The 16,385-nt window shown below is 45.6% G+C and overlaps 1 long non-coding RNA gene across 5 annotated transcripts in view; it reads right to left on the bottom strand.

The window, feature by feature from the left end:
* LOC311600107 overlaps window positions 1–16,385 on the bottom strand; it is a 172,954-nt gene that overhangs the window by 106,460 nt on the left and 50,109 nt on the right. For all 5 annotated transcript variants that reach the window (XR_014780141.1, XR_014780142.1, XR_014780143.1 and 2 more), the window contains one exon: window positions 8,790–8,951. This is a non-coding gene — a long non-coding RNA (uncharacterized lncRNA). The remainder of the gene's footprint in view (window positions 1–8,789; window positions 8,952–16,385) is intronic.

The following is a 16,385-nucleotide window of genomic DNA, read 5'->3' as shown; positions in this document are numbered from 1 at the left end:
TCCCATGTTTAGGCTGCACGCTGTGACCTTTACGTTGCTGCCCTTTTCCAGAGGAGGTGGTGTGTTCTAGGCTATCCTTGGACAAGTTACCTTTGAAAGAAGTAGGGAAGTCCTACTGGGAACCACCCAGAGGATCAAGGAAGTTCTTACAGGGAGCTGTTCAGGCCATTGTATTCTTGCCTGGGGGCTGGGGAGAATGGAATTAGAATAGAACCTGTTGACCTTGCTATATAAAGTCTTACTTGTCGGCATTAAAGTGAGTCTTGATCAGAAATTTCCAGACTTGACTCAGTATCTCTCATGTCTCTGTACCCCACTTTAAATCCCCACTCCTTCTTCAGGTGAACCCTGGTTCAGTTTGTCCCGCGGGTCAGGACACGTCAGTTGCCATGTATGGGGAACTAAAAGGGGGGGGGGACTTTCAAGTTTTCTTGAAAATCTCTTCTATATAGACAGAATAAAAGAATTCAGAAAGTTTTTCTTTAACTACTCTTTTCATAGAAATGTCCTAATTATCAAATGACAACTAAGTAGGTACTAAAAATGAAAGGAATGGTGCAGGTTTCTTTGAAATTGCCAGCAAGGTTTTCTGATAACAATTATTGACTAAAAAACAGTTAACTTGTTTGCACTTTCAAAAAGCCACAGACAAATTTCTCTGAAAAACCCAGTATCTTTAAGAAAAAAAAAATCCACAAAACTGGGACTCTGCCAAATGTGAAAATTACAAAACCATGGGCCATAGGCCATCGTCAGATGGTGCCACAAAAGTGAGGACGTGAAGCTTTGGGGACGTGAAGCCAGAGAAACAGCCACATGGACTGGAGTGCTGGCTCCACCTGGGAGGGGTCCCAACCCAGGAGGAGGAAAATGCCAGGTGCCCAAGATTACTAGCCACGTTCAGTAAACTCAAGCTGAACTTGCCTAGCAAACTGACCTGATGTTGAGCCAGAACTACGGCTTGGCTGGGGAGAAAGGAAGCCCAAAGCATGGCTGGCGCTGACAGCTGTGCTCCCTCACTTTGTAGGAGCCCAGAACAGCCAGCAGGATCCTATCTGCGGTCCTCACACTGTGGCCTAACCTAGGACAGAGACAGCCACAATGAAGGCAGAACAAAAAAGGGACACAAGAAAGACAGAGCAAATTGTCCCTGAAGGCAGAGTCCTAGAAGGGACCGTGTGAAATATATTTACCTCTTTCCACACACAAACTAGAACAACCACAAATCTAAGAGGGAGAGGGAGGTTTGGATGTCCACTAGGGAACAGACAGCGGGACCTCTCTTGCAATGTGGCAGCAGCTCACCATCCACCCACAGTGGCCTTACCTCCAGGATGTGGACGCGTCCACACCCTCAGGGACTAGATCCTCCTGCTGCCATGGCTGTCACATGTAGTGAAATTTACTCTGGCATTGAGAAAGCCTTTCTTGAAAGTACCACAATGAATGAGATTTTCCTTTCAAAGTAAGCTAAGCAAGGGCTGGAGAGATGGCTCAGTGTGGTTAAGAGCACTGTCTGCTCTTCCAAAGGACCCGAGCTCAATTCCCAGCAACCACATGGCAGCTCAAAACTGTAATTCCAGTTCCAATGGGATCTGGCAACCTCACATATATGCATATAGAATGAATTAATAAAAAAGTAACCTAAGAAATGCCATGTCTATTTCCCATATCTAGTTTCCTCATCGTTTTTCTTTCCTGAAGAAGAGTACAGAACTAGCAATGTGGTTTAGTAGGAAAGTTAATACTGTAGAAGTACAGAAAGCCGTCTGGGCGGAGTCCCCTGGGAGCTGGACTATGGAGGTGTGGTGGAAGCACGGGAGAGCAGCTGTGTCCCCGCTTCCCACTTCTCCGCCTCTCAGCAGCGTGGGCTCCTCAGCGTGGGTGGTAGCTGCTGAGTGAGCTCCATCATCGCTGTTCAACCCAAAAGCAATTAACACCGGCATTCATTTTCTTCAAAGACCAGCTGGAGCAGGGTGCCCCAGACCTGGAGTAATTTCCTGGCAACCTCATCCTTCTGCTCTAATTAGTTCTGAGGGTTTCAGTCAGCATCTTCTGCGTTCTCTTCTACAAGGGTGACGAGTGGATACATGGGAAACGATATCACTGCTAATAATATTCCCTCAGAAATATACTTAAATTATATGAAGAGACCAGTTCTGCAGAGCTTTAACTGCCATGCAGTAATTGCTCTAAGGGGCAAAGGTGTGCCAGCCTCCAGGCCACTGGGCACTGGGAGGGCTTTGGGAGGCTCACGTGACAGCCATGGGAAGGCCAGGTTTACAGAAAGCACTCAGAAAAGGTGACACAGAGAAACTTGCTTCCCCATTTCCTTCCCAAGACAAACTATTCTCGCATCTGTGAATCTTTCCAGCTCATCTATTTCCTAATACACAGAGGTATAAATATATCATGTTTTCTAGCCTTTTTTTCCCAGAGACGGGGAACTGTCTGTCCTGGCTTGGCTGTCCTGGACCTCACTCTGTAGACCAGGATGGCTCAAACTCTGAAATCTGCCTGCCGCTGCCTCCCACGTGATGGGATTAAAGCCGTGTGCCACCACTGCCCTACTGTAGGTTTTTGTCAGTACATTTTTCAGTTTAAATTCAACAGTCACATTCATAGTTAGCACGTTGTTATCTTTGACCACCTATCTATGGCCGCAAGCATCTTTCCACCTGAGAACCCATCAGGACCGGGGTTAAGAACGTAGCTCTCAGAGCTGGCAGAGCACTTCCCTATAGCAAGCACAAAGCCCTGAGCTTGATCCTCAGTATCTCATGAAAGGTGAGGTATGGTGACACACACTTGCAATTCCAGTGCTCAGGGAGTAAAGGTCAGAGGATCAGAAGTTCAAGGTTGTCCTCAACCTTTTAAGAGGTTCGAGGCCAGCTTGGGCTGTATGAGATACAGTAACAAAGGAAAAGAAACCACACCAACAAGCCAGCAAACAAAGTACCAACTCTCTGCCCTAGCTCTTTGGGAATTGCCAATTCTCCAGACATTCGAAAGCCTGTATTTTAGAAGAGGAGCTCTGCCACTCCCATTGGAAAGGGCATGGAAATGCAAGGCAAGCATTCCGAGGGAACACTGGTCTGTCCTCCTAGGCAGCCATCGCTTCCCAGCCTTCATCCACGGAAATGTCACTGCACTTCAGGCAAAGTGTGGCAGAATAAAGTGTCCTACTGAGCCTCAACACTAAAGCCACCCACCACGTGTGTCCAGCAGCACTTGCCATCCAGTTAACAGCAGCAGCACAGTTGAATAGCTGAACTGTTTTACTTCATCCTATCTAACGTATGTATCAACAGTAACATGTGTACCACAACCACTGGCCAGTGAGGAGGCAGGAAAGGGGCAACCTTTGATACCCCAGAGGAGCAAGAGCAACTGTGTGTGCTGGGTCTGTGGTTAGGTCAGCACTATCAGCCTAAATATGTATTGTAAACTGTCTTGCCTTTTTTGCTTTGTTTTTGTTTTTCAAGACAGGGTTCCTCTGTGTAGCCTTGGCTGTCCTGGACTCGTTTAGTAGACCAGGCTGGCCTCGAACACAGAGATCCGCCTGCCTCTGCCTTCCGAGGGCTGGGATTAAAGGCGTGTGCCACCAAGCTTGGTTGAACTGTCTTTTCTTGACATGCTCGGAGATGAGCAGACTCAGTCTACACATAATTTATTTAATGTTAGAATGAGCACTGAGAGATGGGCAATGATCTCTGAAATCTAAAACTAAAAAGTTCGGATGTACTGAGCTTTTACATTTGCTAATGCACTCCTTCTGAGTTTTTTTTTCCTGGCACGATCCTGCATGTGGCTCACACTGAGTTAACAGTTTCTCTGTTGGGTAAAAAAAAAAAAACAAAAAACTGCAAAACAGTATGTACAATGTTATGCCAACTGTGTGTATATGTTTATATATGACTGGAATCCATCTTGATCCACGCTGTTAACAGAACATTTGCAATGCTGGGAACACTCTACACCTGTGCACATGGTAGCCACCAGCTGCTGAGCGCCTCAAACGTGGCTGGCATGACTGAGGAGTCTTAAGGTTTAATTGCATTTAATTTAAACCTGTGTGTATGGGTGCACATGAGTGTGCCACAGTGTGCATGTGGAGGACAAAGTGCAGCTTTAGGAAGTCACTTGACTTCCACTTTGCTAAGGCACGTGTCTCTCTGGTCATTTGTGCCACATACCACACACAAGCAGGCCTGTGAGGACACTTTTCTGTCTCCCATTTCTAAGTCAGGAATGCTGGGATGCAGACACTAGCCAATGCATCCAGTTCTCTGAGTGAGCTCCTCGGCCCTTGCTTAGTTTTAATTTGAACTGAGAGAGTCCCAGTGGGCTAGTGGCTATCAATTAGATGGTGCAGGTCTCCAAATAAAGCCCTAACTATTCCAGCAGCTACTGGGAAGAGATACGGGCTGGGGGAGGGGGATTGACAAGCAGCTGTCATTTAAACTTTAAACAGCACAGAACTATTTAGATTTACTTACTAGTTTTGTGTCACCTGCATGTATTTTTTATTAAACAAGACGGAGAGGCTTTTGTTTGAGCTACTCTGACAAACACAACAAAACATCCCACCCCTCACCACACACATCTAACAGAGTAGATTGTGGCAGTCATTTTTCCTTGTTCAAGAGACTGAGGGTAAAAGGACATGTGACTTGGTGCCTGGTGAGGACTTTCCTTCTGGCTTGGTGTATTTTTACACACGGACATACTGTGTGTTGTGCTTCACCCACATGACCTCATAGGAACATCATCACTTCCCAGAATCCTTAGCTACAGGCACTATCACATCTAAACCAAGATTGGGGGGGGGTGCATAAACATTCATGTCCCAATCAGAGGAAAGCATGGAAGCTTCCTTTCCTCTGTGTGTGTATGTGTGAGGGTTTTTGTTTGTTTGTTTTGTTTTTTCTTTTTCATTGCATCTACTCAGACCTCAAGACCTGCAAACCTAACTTTGAGGCTTCTGGTATCTACCTCTTGAACAGTTGACAACGGCCTTTCTACCTGGGCAGCGATACAGAAGTCGCTAGAGCTTGGGATGGTAGATTCCAGTTTGAAAGCACAATTTAATGGTTCCTCATTCGCCACATCCTCAGTGAGCAGAGCTGCCCTTCACTTGTCCAGGCGCTCTTCAGCATGCTTCAGCAGGGCCTGATGTTTCTCATAGGTGTCGGGGTCTCTGGGAACAGGGCAGTTAGTGGCCTCCCAAGATACCTATTAAAGCTGACATCCTCAATTCAGACTTCCTAGTCCTAATCAGCTTATTAAGCCACTATCAAAATTGCCTTTTTGGACTCTGTAAAAACAAAAGATGCCTAGCAGGGGCTCGTCTGTCCCGGAGTCTGGCTTTTCACAAAAGTCAGGATGTCTGAGAGGAGACAGAGAGGATGACTTGGCATTGGGAGGAGGAGGAAACCAGGACTTTCTTTGGTATAGACACAAGGGCATAAATGGCGCAGAGGCTGCAGCAGCAGGCTGTAGGAGGGCACCGAGTGCAGGAAGGGACTCAGCCACCCGGGGAATATGCAGGGAAGGAAGGAAGAAAACCCTGTCAGGCACAGTGAGCAGGGTCAGGGAGATGGGGGGGGGGGCGGCAGGAGGACCAGTTTAGATAACGTGAGACTCTCCTGGTACTATCAGCAGGGGAAAGGGAGGCAGCAGGAGCAGGTGTGGAGAGTGGGGACCAATCTGGGAGCAGGCGACCGTGCCGATGACCTGCTGGGAGGACACGGTCATCTGCCGGAAGTGCTCCACAACGTCCTGAACCTAGAAGAACAAGGCCCAGTTGGCCTTGCGGCTCAGGTGCCAGAGCGTAAAGGGTCAGACATGGAGGGCTTCAGTAAAAGTGTGTTTCCAAGCTGGCTGAGGGAAAACGATCGTGAGGCGGAGGAGCACACAGGGCAAGACTGACAACAAAGGAGACTGGAGAGATGACTCGGGTTAAGAGCGTTTACTGCTCTTCCAGAGCACCTGAGTTCAGTCTCCAGCACCTACATCAGGTCCTCACACCTCCTGTGACTCCAGCTCCACGGGGCCTGACCCTGCTTACGGCTTCATGCTGCCAACCGTTACATATACAAAGTAAGAAAAGTAAAAATAAGGTTGTTTTAAAGAGAAGGGCAAAGAGATGGTGGATGAGAAAACAGGGTAGGTGAACACAGGAGTGTGGTCAGATCGGGAATGTCTGACGCTCATCTGGGCCATGGATAGACAAAGGTTTAAGGAGTGGGGGTTGTGGGATGGTTTGATGTTATCACTGCTGTAAAAGGAAGCAGAGAATTGGATGGGGCAATAAACTTAATTAAGGGACAAAGTCCATTGATCAGAGGAAGTAGAAGCAGCAATGAAAGTCCAATAAATTCTAGGCAGGGCAAAAAAAAAAAAAAAAAAAAAAGAGCCAGTCATGGTGACAGATAGGAGAGTGAATCAATTGCAAGGTGTGAGAGGCGTGGGTGTGAACCTGGGTGATGTGCCCATGGCCTGGCTGTGGCACAAAGGTGGAAAGCCATGGTCTTGTAGCTGTGCTGTTGTAGGGGCTCTGATGCCACCTTCTGGAAGACAGGCATAACCGTGTCAGCTACCTCCCTTCTGCAACACTAATACTGGTAAAGTATTCACACAGGCTACTGAAAGCTTTCAAAAAATGTCTGGGGAATATAAAATTCCTCTTAAAATCTTGAGGAGGGAGAGCCAGGCAGTCACCATACATTTATAACAGAGTCTGACTTAGTATCCATAAACTAATATTAATAAATCAATGCAGTTTAGTAAATTAATGAAACCTAATTGATATAATATTAATACATTAATATTTCTATTTAAGTGCCTTTTTGTATCTTACAGATCATTTACTTTTACCACAGGGGGGAAAAAAGGGGGTGGTGAGGTCCTGGGGCCTGCACTTACCAAAGTCTCCCATGACAGTTTCAGCCACATACCTGTGCGTAACTGAGAAAGTACGAGCCTGAACAAGTGGGGATCTGTGTCTTTTCCTTGAAGATGCGGAGATCTGGACTTTGGTTTTTGTAACTATCTCTCATCTTCCAGTGTCTGTAACTGCTTCAACCTATGGACTCATGACATGCAGCATTTGCATGAGCAAACTTAACCCTTCTATTCCTGGGAATCGACTAGTTAACTTCTGAAGCTGCTGTTAAAAAAAAAACTATACCTCTGTTCTTCTACGTTCGCAGCAGCTCTGTTGCTTTGCTAGGATGCTTCCTCAACAGCGCTGCTGCTGCCCTGGATGCACTGAAACATCAGGCAAGCACAAATCACAACCCAGGGAAAGCACCTTGCCTCCTGGCTAACTTACTCAAGGGAAGGATGGAGGATGATGTGGCAAGCAGCTCATCAGGCTGTTAGAGAGCCCAGGATGTGGCAGGCACACAGTAAGCCCTGGAGAAGCCGCCTGTTATCATTTGCATGCCTCCTTTTTTAGATCTGTTAGGACATTCAAAGAGGAGCCAGCACACATCTTAAGCCCTGGTATTCCAATGCCTGGCACCCTGACTGCCTAATGGGAACACAATTTTCACCTCACAGAAAAATCCAAAAGGTAGACAGTAAAAATAACAAAACAGGGCCAATGAGATGGTTCAGTGGGCTAACGGTGCCTGAGTTCAACACACGGCATCCACACGGTAGGAAGTTCCTCTCTCACCTCCACATTCAAGCTACAACATGAGCCCCACCCCAACAAATAGATACGGTGACAACAAATAAGTCAAAATAGTCCCTTGTGTATAACTGCTGGTTTCCGGAAAATAAAATAATTTAAGTGCATAAGTCCATAACCTGACATTTCAAACATGTACTTTAGATTAAATAATTAATTTTCTTTTTTACTTTTGCCACAGAATATGGGGGCAAAACTCCAGTAAACCCCAGAGACTGGCTCCCTAGTGTTCCCCTGGAACGATTCCATCTGAAGCTCCAGGAATTCGGGAGTGGGAGTTGGGGGGGAGGGGGAACTGTAGCGGGGCACACCTGCTTCATCTGTCCCCATCAACAGCAGGCGTGTCTCTCCAGGCTGCGGGTGACAGATGGGGAACAACTGTGAGACAGAAATGTTTCTAGCCATTGTGACTATCATTCCAACTGTCCATAAAGCCCACAGAAGCCCGAGACAGGGCACAGCCCCTCCTGCAGCCGGGGAGCGTCCTAGTCTTCAGCCCTTCTCCACTCAGAACCACATTATCTGACGCAAGGCGGGGCACGCGGACGCCTGTGTGTGTTCTGCTTCTCTGTGAGCATCTGCTCTTTCTAAATACCCAGACTAGTGGCAGGGAACTACCATGGCTCTCTTCTTTCTTAGAAGTCACCTACTTCTTTTGTCTGAAGTGAATGGACTTTCACATTAAAGCCTGTAAGTGTCCGTGCTTCGCGGGAAGGAAGATGTTGGGTCAATCAAGTAGAAACTGGCATGAAAAGGACCCAATCGAAGACTAGAGGGGAATCTTATCACTGAAAACAGAAAGCAGCAATCTATGATCACTAAGTGTTCCTTCCCACATGCAGGGGAGGCCACTTGAGGAACTCACTTCTCTCTTCATGGGGGGGGGGGGGAGATTGAGATTCTGTTCAAGGAAAGTGTGAAAAAGATAAAAATAAAAGCACAGTGTGCTGCACATCCTAACATAGTGTGTCCTTTAATTAAATGTTGGTGGTTTTTAAATTTTTATTTACTCAATGTTAAGTGAAAAAATGCACTGTGATCCCAACTTGATGACCACTACATTCGAGGATTAAGATTCTTAAGCACATACCTTTTAGTTCCTTATCCTTAATTACTGCTTAGATGGTTGCCTAGGAAACCTCCTGGCAAAATGGAGACCTGCAAATGAGCTTTCGCTCCCAGCTTGAAGGCAGACTTCCCATCTTTGCTTGATAGAGTCCGTCAGCTACTGGAGTCTAGATCTTTCTGCAGCCTGATGGCACAGGAAGGGGGAAAAGTACGTGAGTAATGACTTTGAGAATTTCTAACAAAAATACAAGTTAAACAAACTAAGTCCCATTCACATTAAATTTAGAGGAGAAACGGTCATTTTCAAGAATCCTACTACCAAGTGATGGTTCAGTGGTTAAGAATATTTTTTTTCTCTTGTATCTCTAACTGCAGCTCTAGAGGATCTGATACCCTCTTCCATACTCCACGGGCACTAGGCATACATCTGATGCGCGCGCACATATATGCAGACAAAACATTCACACACATAAAACAGCTTTAAAAATGTAATCCAATAGCAATTATGGAATGCTATTTTATGTCAATGTTGACAAGATAGTGATTGTTAAAAATAAAACAGAGAACACACTGGGAAAGCAAGGCCATGGGTCACCCACAGAAAGCACGTCCAGCAGTCATATGACGCTCTCAAGAACCAAAGATGCCCACCGTTGTAACTCCCACTTCGGCTCTGGCTCCCTGCCTTCCTCACACTCCAGCAACAAGGGGATCTCATGTCACTGCTGGGTAGGTCACTTTGATGTACGTCAAGCGGATGGTGTTCATCACAGACCACAGTAGAGTCTAAAGTTCAGGCCCAGACTGAGGTAGCTGTGCAGGAGTTTGCTCCAGTCAGAGTATGTGAGGATATAGGTTATAGGAGATGTGGCCCGCTGGTCTCTGAAGAAAGGGTAGCAGTAGTAGGGACAGATTAACAATATGGCCAGCTGATACCAAAATTACAGTATCATGGCCCTGGAATGTGCCTGGGAGGGAGAGGAACTCTGACCAGAAGTGGGGGTAAAGAATACCTATCGAGGGGCTGGAGAGATGACTCAGAGGTTAAGAGCACTGGCTGCTCTTCCAGTGGTCCTGAGTTCAATTCCCAGCAACCACATGGTGGCTCACAACCATCTATAATGAGATCTGGTGCCCTCTTCTGGTGGGCACATGCAGGCAAAACACTGTATATATAATAAATAAATCTTTTTTTAAAAAGAAAAACAATACCTATTGATATTGCCGCTACGTTCCCCGAGCTCCTGCTGTCAATTCTGACTGCTGTACCAAACTTTCAATCATCATGTAACCAAAATAAAACAAGTAAAACCAAGCCCCAGAGTTCAGCTGTGCAGCTACCCTAGGGCTGCTCCAGATGGGGGAAAGGAAAGAAGGGAACACAACTGCAAGCTGGCACCACATCTCCCCCTATTAGTTAAGCTATTCCTGTAAGTGCTGACACGGCTGCTCCACGCCAAACTGATGTCTAGGACCTCCTTCCTCTTAAGTTCCTACTCTGGCTCCTGAGTGGTCCTAACATAAAAATGTATACCCCTTCAGCCTAGTTTACAAGGTGCTTGACTAGGTATGAGGCCCTAACTCCTAGAAAATGCAACCATTGTGACCTCCAGCCTATGAAAGAAAGTGTCTCAAATTTTACTGAGCAGAGCAAAGCTTCAGCTGTGCAACTCACATGGGCTGGTGTGACCAGGTTCCAGGGGGACATGTGACTCTAACACAATTTTCTAATGCCCTTTAAGGAAATCTGTATGTGTTCTGGGGATACCCTGCCATTCTACCAGCTGTCGAAGTGGAAGACGATTTATTTCCTCGGTGTTTGTTTTCTTTTCTTCCCCCATTGAGACCGAGTCTCATTATGTAGCTCTGGATATACTGACACTTGCTCTGTATCTGTAGACCAGGTTGGCCTTGAACTCACAAGAGACCCTGCCTCTTGCTCCCAACTGCTGGGATTAAAGGCATGCACCTCTATTCCTGGCTAAAGTGAAAGGACCGCACATCTTTTCAGTGATGACCGGGCAGACCATTCTTTCTCTTAAGTCATTAATAAGAATAGATCTTCTTTGGAAAATGACTGTTTTGAATTATGTGTACACACATGGGTATGCACATGTCAGAAGTGCCCATGGAGGCCAAAAGGTTTGTATCCTTCTGGAGTTCTGTGGGCACTGTGGCGCACCTGATGTGGGTGCTGGGCATTGAACGCTCAGAACTGCAGAGTTACTGCTGCACTTGAGAGTGGGTCTCTGTATGCCCACCAGGGTCTTGCACAGCCAAAAGTCTAAGTAACAGCTCGTGCTCTTAGCTAAATGCTCGCGTTTTCTTTACCAACTGAAACCCAACCTAAAACAGGACTTATACTGTACAGTCCTTAGCAAGGAGTCTCACCTGCAAAGCACAAGGACTTCCCCCAGGGACTCCATGGGGGCCTGGCATTTCCATCACCCTCCGAAACCCTTACTTTTCTATCATCAGTTGGCTTTCATTTGTCCTTTTAAGCCTTGTGGACCTGCCTCTATCACAGGAACTGTTCACTGAATGAATAGGACTGGCCTAGTGTGCAAGAGACAACGTTACAGGTAAAGCTGTTATATAGTTCCCATGTAGTTTGGAAAAAGCCAAAATCAGATGGAGGAGTCAGCTATTAAGATTGTCATTTCTGCATTGCTGGGGTATAATAAGGGCCAAGTAAAAACACTTTGTTGGAAGTGGTCATTGCGTGGTTTCGCAAGTTTTCTGAGTATGCCATAGGGAAAATAGAATTTCAGAGAAAGAAAACAGAAGACAGGTTACACTTTTAAAGTGTCCTCATGAGCCTGGACCTTTGTGGCACAAAAAAAATTAATTATACACTTATAGAAATATCAGGGTGGAATTTTGTAGATATTCATGCCTAACAGAGAACCATGAAAATCTCTATTTTGTGGATGGCCACTTGTGTTTACATGGGACAAAAGGACTCATGTGTGACTTAAGAGAGTCTTACACCTCCAACCCCAATTTTTCCCTGGTGGCTCCAATCTCTGGAATTCTCTCAATGAGAACAAGTCTCTATGAGGCACTAGAGATGGTGCTAGAGGGAAGGCCAGAAAGGACAGGGACATACTAGCTTCCTTCTCAGTGAAGAAGACTCTCCACTCCCTGCTTTGTGCAAATATGCTGGCCAAGTGGCCCATAGGGCAGGGGCTAGTGAGGGGTCACCCAGAAGCCATGGCTATTTCCTCCTCAAACTCAAGACACAGCAAAGGTGCTCCACATGATTTGGTTTTTTTATTTAACTTTTTTGTAATTCCCCCAAATAACTCAACAGTTGTTATTTTTGAAGGCTGTCTCCAGGACTTACAAACACATCCTAGGGCTGAAGATGGCTCAACATTTTGGTTTGGTTTGGTTTGGTTTTGGTTTTGGTTTTTGGTTTTTCAAGACAGGGTCTCTCTGTGTTAGCCTTCACTATCCTGGACTCGCTTTTTAGACCAGGTTGGCCTTGAGGCTCAGCATTTAAAAGCATTTTTTGTCTTGCAGAAGGCCTGGGTTCAATTTCCAGCAACTATGTGGTGGTTCACAACAATATGTAACCCCATGGGACCCAAAACCTTCTTTGGGCACTAGGCACGCATGTTGTGTGCATATATACATGCTAACAAAACACTCTTACATACAGAATAAATTGGAAAAAAAACCCACATCCTACTCCCTGAGCAAGGACAGGGACCTACAAGGAAAGGAAGAGCCATAGCTAAGTGGATAAAGGGCAGCTTAAATTGGGATTCTGCATTCAGTGCTCTAGCTTGTTGTTGTTATTGTTATTGTCTGTCTGCTTTTTACTTGCTACATAAAAAATTTACAAAATTATATATATGGTATAATATAATATTATATATAATACATATGTAAAGATCTTACAAAATGGCCTTTAACCTACTTGATAAAAATTTTCTGTATTTAACTTTTTGATGTTCAGACTTTGCAAGTCCATACTAAGAATGAGTAATATCAGTACAGAAATGGTACACGGCACAGGCTTCACCCAGTTGAGAAATAACACAAACACAGCTCTCTGCTGCACTGTGCACATGGACGGAGGGCCTCCTGACAGGCTGCGTGGGAATCCCCACACGAACCAAGGGAGTCGTTTGACTCTGTGAGTGGAACTGAAAACCAAGGAAAGGACTTCCCCTGCGGTTGATTAAAAACACAACTCTTGTTTTTAGTTGTCCTTCCAAGTGACCATGAAGTGAGCAAAAGACTCCTTCAGATGTATTTTTTTAACATTTTTTCACAGTGCAACATTCTGAAACTGGCTCAAAGTCATGCAACTCTGAGCATGGTTCCCAAGGTCGAGGTAACACAAACAAGAGGAGACATTACGTTCCACAGTCTTGAAAGAAGACTTAGCAAGCACACCCGGACCCATGTTTACAATTGTGATGACACAGAACAGTTCCCCAGCACGGACCCACAAAACAAGTTATTTTGGCAATCACAAAATTCATCATAAATTCTGAGATGCTATCCTCACACAGATACGAGAACTACAGACATCTTAGATATCATTTCCAGAGTATTCTGATTACATGCTAAAATAAAGAAATAGTATTTTTCCTAAATGTTAATACCATTTGACTTGACTAAGAAAGCAACTAGTAAAGACAAAACCAGAAGAATTTCTCCTCTTCATGCAACACAAAGGCAAGATAGCTGGCAAAGGACATGAACCCCTGCAGTCACCGCCTTTCAGATGAAGAAGCTGGTGAGGAGCAGAGGGTAAGACCATGAACTGCTCCTGCTCACAGCGCACGGGGAGCTCACGAATCTTACCAACGCTTTTATACTCAAAGATATTTGCGTCCAATTAACCATAATCAAGGTATTTTTATGTTTACTAGACAGACGTCAGTATGGATAAAATGTTATGATCTAAACGTTACCCCCCCCCAACTGTACGAGGCAAATCTGAGGCTTTCTTATGCTAAAAGAATCAGGAGCAATCTGTGCAGCCATCTGAGCGCAGCAGAGCAGCTGACGCAGTGTGCAGGTTATGGAGATTTTAAAGTATAACTAGTTAACCCAAGTGCAGGCTGCTGCTAAAAAACACTGCTTCAAAACATCCCTGCATTTAGACAGTTTGTATTTATTCTTGCATTTAAGGCTTTAAACATGAAGTCTATACTATAGATATCTGAAATCAGATACCTTCCCCCAAGGTAGGCATGACTTCAAATACAGCATTTCAAGTATCTATGGAGAAAATAACTAACAAAACTTAACAATTGAGACCTTGGTGACTTGCTTCCAAGGGTTGAGGGAGGAAAGAGAAAAAAACAGTGAGCCAGTGACAAGTGCTATCAATGGTGATGTCATACAGACAGCGTGCTGCCATCATGTGGATGTGATAAAAAAAGACTTCACTCTGCAGTCTTCCTTTCCAAATTAATAATCAGTAAAACTGACAGTGAGCACACCTTTAATCCCAGCACTCTGGAGGCAGCAGCAGGTGGATCGCTGTGAGTTCGAGGCCAGCCTGGTATACAAAGTGAGTCCAGGACAGCCAAAGCTACATGGAGAAACTCCTGTCTTGAAAAACCAAAAACAAAACCAAACCAAAACAAAAAACCTGACAGTGACAGACATCGTACAAGTGAGTAAAGATAAACACCCTCAATGAACTACTTTAAGGCAAAAGGCAACTTTAGAAGGCACGGGGCTAAGAGTAACATGGTGTCCCTGAGTGTAGATCCTGAGCAGATTACGGATGCTACAGGAGCCCCCGTGAGCGCTGAATAAGGCACGCTTTTGTTCACAGCTCTGTTCCCATGTTTGTTCCTGTGACCGAATAGAGGGACACGTACAAATTCTCGGCACTACCTCTGCAGAGTTTATTTAAAGCAAAACCAAACCCAGGCCCACAGCATGGCACTCAGTGCTTGAGCTGACTGACTGCTGCAGGACTGTGGAACAAACAGGGACAAGCTGGGCTAGGATCCTGAGCTCTCTGAGTGCTGACCAACTGACACCTTGGACAATCTGGGAACTTGTTGGAGTTGCCAGGAGACCACAGATGGTGTGCGTGCAACGAGGGGGTTGAAAAACTACCTCAGAACTGCCTCACACCCCCATCTGAAGTGAAAAACGTGCAATTTTATGCAAGTGGGAAAAAAAAAAGACTAAGACTAAAGAGGTTGGCCAGGGGCCATGAGCGTTCTGTGAAAACACATGACAAGCCAGCCCTCGTATTTCACTTAGCAAACACCACCGCCAGATCCCGAGTAGGTGTGACAGAGTTCTGCAGTCTCCACAGCCCTGCGTGTCTGACTTCTTTACTGTAAACACAGGGGATCGGGGACGTGGGATTCCTTCAAAGCCTCAGGAGACGAAGCAGCCACGTGAAAAGACTTCCCAACCCAACAGTCCATAAAAGATGACGTTTACAACTGTCCAGTCAGGAAGCACGTGGGACAGAGCTGGCCACATCGTCTTGCAGGTAGTGCTCACTACAGACAAACATTCCGCCTTTGCACACTGAGCGTGTGCTGTGATCGTGTGTGCTTAAATGGATGGCTTCACTGCCTCGGATTTCAATCAAAGAGAAATCTGGAGACTGATCTGCTCTAACCAGAGTTTCAGAAAGTATGAACCGGGTGAACGCACAGCAATCATCAGGCAAGAAAATTAAAGTATGAATGTCTTCAGAAAATTAACACTGTCAATCAGAGTCAGAGGGTTTGGAGGAGGGGAGGACTTGGAGGTGGGGAAGGCTTGGAGGTGGGGAGGGCAGGGGTTGACTAAATCATCTTCCAGTTCATCTGGAATAAAACATATCATGCAGAAACAGCCTAGAACCTGACAAAGGGTGACGGTGTGTTCTACCACATGTGGACTCACACAGCTTGAGTCATGAGGACACAGTTTGGCTGTAGATCTGAACACAGAGGGCTTATTGCGAACCCCGTAAGGTAACTGCCACCAGGCAAGCGACAACTGGGTTCAGTCAGTCAGACATCTACAGGATTCCTGTGTGCGTGGGCACTGCTGATGACCACATGACAGGCCAAGAAAGCAGACCCACTTGAAAGCTGGGGCAGTTCCTAACCAAGCGGCTGTAAGTTCGCTGTTTGCTTATACTCCCCAACCAAGTACACCCCGAGTCAACACACTATGAACCTCTCAGCACTGTTAGAGTGACACATACGCAGATATTGCATAAGCTTCATCATGGCAAAGATGTAGGTACAAGAACAATCATTATGAAGTTTAGTTGACCCAAATGTGAGCAGAACATGGTTAAGTAAGAAATCTACTTGTTAATATTCTAAATATCTTTAATAAAATTTAAAACCAGCATTTAGTAAAAGGCATTATGAACAACACGCCTAAATGTAACATTAAGAAGACAGGGAGTATGTATCCTACAAAAACATCAATTCTCAGCCCCGCAGCGGCAGAACAGCACTCAGGAGGCAGAGGCAGGAGGATCTCTGTGAGTTTGAGGCCAGCCTGGTCCTACACAGTGGCTTCCAGGACAGCCAAGGCTACACAGAGAAACCATGTCTTGAAAAACCAGTATTTTTTCCTTTGGACTCAATCCTAAAATGTATTTGGAACCTAAGGGCAGTGA

This window comes from Acomys minous (assembly GCF_964271855.1).
Source record: "Acomys minous genome assembly, chromosome: 6".
NCBI lineage: Eukaryota > Metazoa > Chordata > Mammalia > Rodentia > Muridae > Acomys > Acomys minous.
This window is presented reverse-complemented; position numbering and strand designations above follow the sequence as displayed.